This window comes from Brassica oleracea, chromosome C7 (assembly GCF_000695525.1).
Source record: "Brassica oleracea var. oleracea cultivar TO1000 chromosome C7, BOL, whole genome shotgun sequence".
In the NCBI taxonomy this organism is placed as follows: domain Eukaryota; kingdom Viridiplantae; phylum Streptophyta; class Magnoliopsida; order Brassicales; family Brassicaceae; genus Brassica; species Brassica oleracea.
The window spans coordinates 17,807,014-17,814,573 of NC_027754.1; the positions used below are offsets into that span (position 1 = coordinate 17,807,014).

At 34.5% G+C, this 7,560-nt stretch overlaps 1 long non-coding RNA gene across 1 annotated transcript in view; it reads left to right on the plus strand.

Annotated features, from left to right (window-relative positions):
* LOC106304814 overlaps nt 1–2,120 on the plus strand; it is a 4,927-nt gene extending 2,807 nt beyond the window's left edge. Inside the window, exon 3 of the long non-coding RNA XR_001262843.1 lies at nt 1,711–2,120. This is a non-coding gene — a long non-coding RNA (uncharacterized LOC106304814). The remainder of the gene's footprint in view (nt 1–1,710) is intronic.
* Nucleotides 2,121–7,560: the final 5,440 nt, after the last annotated feature.

Sequence of the window (7,560 nt, forward strand, 5' to 3'; positions counted from 1 at the left end):
TTATTGTTTTTAAATTTTGGATGTAACTTTTTGTTAATTCTTGAGATAAAAAGTTTGACATGCATTTTAAGTGAGTAGCAAATCATTTTCTCTGTAATTGTATGTATATCATATGAACTTAAAGTAGGTGTAGTATCAATATAAATATTTTATATAAAATGAGAGATGTAAACTAGAAATATAAGGTTAATTATACATATGTTCGGTTATATTCGGATATCCATTCGGGTTTGGATATCCAATCTCTCCTAATTCAATACATGTTCGGATATTTTGCTACTTCGGTTCAGATTTCGGTTCGGATTTTTCGAATCGGGTTCGGATGCGTTGGTTCGGGTGCGGCTTCGGATATCGGGTAAAGTGCCCACCCCTAATTGGAGCTCAAAAACTAAGAGTATCTTAACTACAAGTTCTTAACTACCATTAATTACTAAAAATCATTAAGATACCCAATTGGGCTCTTAGGGTTAATCATGCTCTTATAATTATAAAATTTTGTATTTTATAATTATAAAAGTATTTAAATTATAAGAAAAATATCTACTGTATAGAGGTACATCTATGCAAATTTTACGACAAACGTACTTCTTATAGACTCGTTTTTCTGGCAAAATTTAAAAGAAAGATTTACACTATGAGTCACTTTTCTAGTTTTTTTATGACAGTGTAGGTCACTTTGTTCTCCTAACACGCTTTTTCTGACCAAGCCCTGTATTCACTAACTTGGTTTGTTTCTAGTTGATTTTAGGCGAGATGTTACCACAACCATTGATCTATTACTGTGATCCGATGGTTCAGATTTAACCCACTCTTTTTCATAGATTTCTTTTCTTTTTTCTTCAAATATTTATCAAATCTTTTCTACAGTGAAAACCTTCGGCCCTCTTGCGTCAAAAACCTTCTTCTACCTCTCTCCTCTCTCCTCTCTCCTCTCTCCTCTCTCATATCTTACATTCTAGATATCAAATTGAGAAAGTTTTAACCTGTGTGGGAGAGCGCTTAATTGCAGAGAATAATTTCGAGCTTGCATAAATCTAAAATTGGAAACGAAATCGCTGCTAACCGGGGAATCTCGTCGTCTCCACTGAAAACCATTCCCCATGTGTTTCTAACAGATGCGAGGAGAAGATGAAGGTGAGAATAATCTCGTCAGATAGCTTCACTGTCTTGGGTCGGTTCGCTCCCAGTTCATTCCCGGTGCGAGTTGAGACGGCAAAGCTCAGAGAAGACATATGATGGTGAATTTGGTGAGGAACCTGTAAGAGAAATTTGTTCATGACTCTCATGATGATGAGACCAATAAATTATTATTGTTACAATAATTGCAATAATTGCAGACTCATTTCAATCTGTGTTAGGATGCAATGTTTAGATTTGCTTGAATCTTCTCTCCTTGTGTTCTCCACCAAAGAGTACTAAATGCAGCAGCAAGTCTTTTTCTCGGGAATTTTCAAGAACAACACTTTCTGGATCAGAAGCATTTGCTTTTTTGTTTGGCTCTGTTGAAAATTGTGACTTGTTAGATGAGTGTGTGGTTCGGAAACTTAGTCAAAAGGAATATGGTAAGAAGTTAGTTACGGGACTACATCTGTTGTTATTGTAGCTGATAAGTTGCTAAAGTTTATATTTGGTTTTGTTTTTCTAGAATTGTTAAGATATTGTCACTTGGTAACTGCTTGATGATTAATGGTCTTATTCATATGTTTGCAGAGACCAAATGATTTGGTCAGGAACAAAATACATCTTCACTTACCATCTTGGGATTTGTTGGGCTCTCCCTCATGTCCACACTAATCATGGTATCGTTTTTGAGCCAGAAGGAAACTGTGGTGATGGCTCATCTTCCTCTAGCAACTCCCACGACAGGAAGAATATTGTGTCTAGCTGTTACCTCTGTAAGCTAAGAGAGATACATAAACTGGACATTGGTGCTTTACTTGGGATGAATTTCTCTTCTCCTGCAGCTCAAGAATACTGGATTTTACTGTTAATTATTGTACATGTATACTGCAGCACGACTTTATCGTGTGAACAATACAATAAGGATGTCGTCAGATTTTATAATTTTCGGTTTCTGTAGAATTTGTCCTAATTGACAGAGTGAGGTATCTCTGATATGAAACCTGAACACAATGAATTTATTATTGGACTTTTTCTAAAAACTCACCATGCGGACATTACAAAGGTGTACATGAACAAGGGTATCCACAAGGACATTCATATTGTGTATATGGACACTACTTTTTTTTGAGCAACCATTATGGACACTAAAAAGTAGAAAATTTAAAGTATCCATGTGGACATTACAAAAGGTGTACAAGAACCAAGTTATCCACATAGACGCTTATATTGTTTACACCAACCATATTTAAACATGAAAAAACCAATTCACTTAGACCAGCCACACACTCACGTTATAAAATATTTGAAAATATCTTTATGGGAACCAAATAATCAATAATGCTACAAATTAATTAATAATTTATTAAATAAGGTTGGTTATCAGAAAGAGTATATTGAGTTCATTTTTTTCTGGGTTTTTTATGGATTGTTTTTGGATGGTATTGTTATGAGGATAGAGATGGTTGTTTGTTCATGGACAGGAGACAGAAGTTTTTATTTCTTTGAATTACAAAATTATATGCATGTTGATTTAATGGTACGAGAAAAACACTAAGAGCCACTGCGATTTGAGGTTGCTCAATAGTTACAAAAGGCCTTTATGGTTGGTAGGTTGACTTTTAAATTTGAGAAATGATACTATTTAAAAGTTGTTTGCCTCGTAGCTAAAGAATATGTTAGGTATAACATTTTGCATTTAATATGACATAGTTGTGATTTTTCAATCAAGAAGCTGATATGTCTTTTTATCAATGAAAAAACTGGTTAGTGCAAAATGACTATCATTAGAGATTATATTAGATTACTTTACTCTTAAAGTTAGATGGTCATGCTAGTTTAAATTTACTAATGTTCTTACATGTGAATATGTGCACACGATTGCAATATAGTGTTTAAAAGAAATAGTGTAGTTTGATTTTATACGGAAGATGTACATATTGGAAGAAGTGCATATTGATCACTCTTAACATGTACACGTGGATCCCGTCAAAATTATGTACATGTGGATACAAATTTTTTTTACACTTTTGAAACAAGTAAATATGTGTACTAGACCAAAAAAAGAAGTAAATGTGCGTACTAGCTATGCAAATGTCGGAGTAGTCGTGTGAAGGTGGTCACTGTATCATGGTAAGGTGCTCATTTGGATATTTTGTATATTAGATTTATAAATGTATATGGGGTCAATGTTTGGTGGTACATGTGTACACATCAATTTTTTGTGTACATGTAAATTATGTAAAAGTAAGTTCCTTTACAAACTTTCCAACCCCACATGATTCACATCGCCTGGTTCAGCTGCGGCTGAGACGGAGATTGACTCGGCGTCAGAGTTACATTGACGGTGGAGCTACATCGGCGTCTTGGGTTCTCAAGATCTGACATACCACTCTCTTCTCCATCCTCACTCTCTCTTATCCTCACCAGAGCGATCGAATCCGACACACCACTCTCCTCTCCATCCTCACTCTCTCTTATCCTCACCAGAGCGACCAGTGCATCTTCTCGCTCTGTACCAGCTACACATGAAACCACCGTATACATCTCATCATCTCCACTACAAAAAAAGTTGTGTTCATCGCAGAATCACCATCTTTGTAGAACAAGATCTTCACAAAATCCCCGTCGTAGTGGGACGAGCTTCATCATTTCCCTCAACAAAATATGTGACAAATATTACTCAACCAAATAATTTAAGGAAAAGAAAATCAAAACATCTATGATTAAAATGAAGATTTATAAAAGTAATTGTATCAATAAAAAGATGAAGCATGAGAGAAGAAAGAGAAAGAAAAGAAGAGAGAAAGAAGTAGGTCCTACTAGTTATTATTTAGTTTGTCTTTCTCTTAGTTGGTCAAACACTCTAACCAATCTAACCAAAATATAATGTCATTTGACTAAAATATCCATTCTGGTTTCACTTTTTGTAGGGACAAAGGAGTCATCAACCACCAAAAAGTACCTTGGTAGCACAAAGTGATCTTGAGTGTTATAAAAAGACGTAAAGTGACATGCAATGATAATAACTCAATTTAAAATTTATATTCAATTTTTTTTTGACAAAATATTAAATTATAAAGTTATTGTCATGTACCTATCCTCAATTATCAGTTGTACTACACGAAAATATGGTCTATCTTTCCCTGCATTCATACCAGTCACTATGTCATCTATTCATTGGAATTAAATTTTATTTCTTTATGGGCCATAACTATAGAGTATTTGCACTATATAAACAGGAACATTATCTAAAAACCACAAATAAATAAAAATAATAGCGAAAAAAGGTCGTTCTCTCTTTCCCGTAAACTCAGAAGCCACCTCCTTCAACCTGAAACCCTAGCTCCGGCCTGCCCTTGCGGTGGTGCCGGAGGCGAATCTCCCTCTCCTTTCTTTTTTTCCTTTTGCTCTTCTCCTCCTCAATCAATCTTAGCCGATATACTTGCTTCTCTGAACCAGTTCGAGCTTTAGCGGAGACGCGGTTTTGCTCGACGGTGACGATTCCCAACGTCCTTTGGAGAGGCGGTGAGGCTACCATGAGACTGAGGAGAGATGAGTCGGCGTTTAGGATCGAAGAACTTGTCAGATCTGGTTTTCACTTTTTTCAGATCTTCGACGAGAGCTTCATGACGACGGTGCGTGTACCGGTCTGACAACTTCTCTAGCTCGGATCTACTTTCTAGCGTGGAGGTGAGACAGAAGGAGAATATTTTTACAGTGCGGTGGATGAAGGATTGTACCCTGGTCCTCAGGGACATCACGCTCCAAGATACAAGCTGATGGAGTAGTCAACCGGAGGTCTGGTTTTGGTCGGGAAGCGTGGCGAAGCTCTATTTCCCTGCACCGGTGTTTGGTCTGAGGTCATCCCGGTGGTATGAGTTTTGCACCTTCTGAAGCTGTGATACAAGGCACCGGTCATGGTAACCGCCGCGCGTCAAGGTCCGTCTTTCAGTCTGGATGTAACTGTCCAGTTTTTGGCTAAGGATCGAGGCAGTGGAAGAGTACGGGTATGAACTGAGGCTGAAATGCGCCTTTTAGGTGTTGAGGCGATTGATATTGAACTGAACTCGGATTATTGGAAGATCAATTGCTTGTTCTCTATATTATAAGTCAGTTTAAGTTTCATTGTCCGTTTGCTTGACACTGTTTTCGCATCGTGTGGTCTAATTTAGGGTTTAAGAGACGGTTCATTCAGAGTAGTGGATTGTTCTCGTTGTGGTGAAAAATGCAATATCGGATTGATTCGGGTAGCATAGGATCTTTCTAAGTGTTCCTAGGTGTTACTAGATCCCGATATTGTATGTGGGGTGAAAAATTTGTAAGGTTGTAATCTCGTTACCACGAATTGGTGAATGAAAGTTGAAGCTGAGAAGAAAAAAAAACACGAACATTATCTAGTATTTAAGTAGATACACATTTTAAATGTTCCCCACTATTTTTTCGAGGTGCAATGACCATGATATCTCTATTGCTTAAATTAAATTGAAAACACATCTAAACATCTATTCTTCTCTTTTGCTTCCTCTCTCGTTTTTTATTTTATTTTATTTTGAATTCATTTTGCATCATTCTCTCTCTTCTCTTCCAAACCCACTTGCAATTCCAGAGAGATGTATTCATAATTTCAAAACCCAAGTTTAATTCAAGTTGTTTGTACTTTCTCCACGTCTTTCTTTATCTCTTTCTAAATCACCACAAAAAGAACATTCTGTCTGATTTTTACATAACAAAGAAATTAATGTAATTTCCGTAGCTGTTCTCATCTGTTGTTCGTCTGCCAAAGATCCAGCTCCGGAAACTCCAAACATGCGAGCAGCTAAAACCTTTGGAAGATTAAGCCTCATGGTGAAGAGTTGACAATTGTCCAAAGAAATCATCATCTTACGGAACATGGACCGGTGATAGAAGAAGACTAGATTCAAATAGTTGATTTGGTATAATCAATAAATTATTTTTTCCAAAGTTTAATTATTTTTACTGTAAAGTTAAGTCATCGATGAATCTTTTGTTCCTCTTTCTTCTATTTTTTTACATGATGATTAGGAAGTTGATGAAGATTAGAACAAAGAGAGAGTGATGAAAGAGAAACATGACTTTCTTCTTCTTACTTTTTTTTTCTTTTTTTCGGTGTTACTTAACTTTATTGCTAATGAATAATGTGGATAATGCTAATTTGTATTTGTGTGTTGGATATTAAATTAACTTAGTCGGATAATGTAAAGTTTAGATGTGTTTCATATACGATCAAATTAGCCTGTAAACAATGGAAAAATGCTGATCTTTGATCTGTGTTTGGATATTAGTTGACTTGTAAACAATATTATTGACGCGATAAACATAATACCAAAAGTTACATTTTAATCTAAATATTTCAATCGGCTAACATATCTAATAAAATATAACAATTTATGTATCCAATATATTTATTATTTGTAATAATTTATCTTTTATTTTAGTCATTTAAATTTATTGTTAGCTAGCTAAAATATATATAATACTGTATAACAATTAACTGTTCCGTCCTATTTGATATAAAAAATTCCAAAGGTTTTAATATGGTTATAACTATTTTTCATGTATTTTCAAATTAACCATTGAGATTTATTGTTATACAGCTAACATATTGAATAACATATAACAATTTATATATATGGTATATCTAATAATTTATATTAATTTATCTTTTAGGTTAGTCTTTTAAATTCATTGTTAGACTATTAATATATATAATATTGTTTAACAATTAGTTTATCCATCACATCTAATGTAAATACTATATCCAATTAGTTCTAGTGTTTAATTCAATAACGTAGCATAATCAGGTGGAAGACAAACTATTTAAATCCATTATTTCACGTGTTTGCATCCCTAAAGAAACTAGTTTAATGAATGGCGAAACAGTAAATAACTCGTGTTCTTCTTTTATTGTTGTGAAAAAATCTTCGGCAACTTTCACCATGTGTTTCATCATAGATTTTTATCTCTCTTCCCCCGTACAATCTTCTGCAATTTTTACCATGGAAATAAGTACGTTAACTTCTTGTATGTAGTTTATGTGAGTGTTTATGGCGAGAGCTCGCTGATTGGCTTCCTTTTATAGACAAATTCCGACATGAACTTTCTGTCTCTCTCCCATACAATCTTTCCATGCAGCCCCTTATATTAGAATCCTCTATATATTAATTGAGGAACATTTGAAAAGATGTAACCTCAATTTTGTATTAATTAAAATAGGTCCCAATGCATAGGTGACACTCAATTAGGTAGTCAATTACATTCAATTGAAAAATAAGTAAGTCCACATTCGATTTTTATATGTTGTTAGATACATAAGTTGGTCAAACTATATGATATAATGATATGATATGTTATTTTCTTTCTTTAAATCAAACCTACGGAATTACCATAAATGACTAATATATATATGACAATTAATGA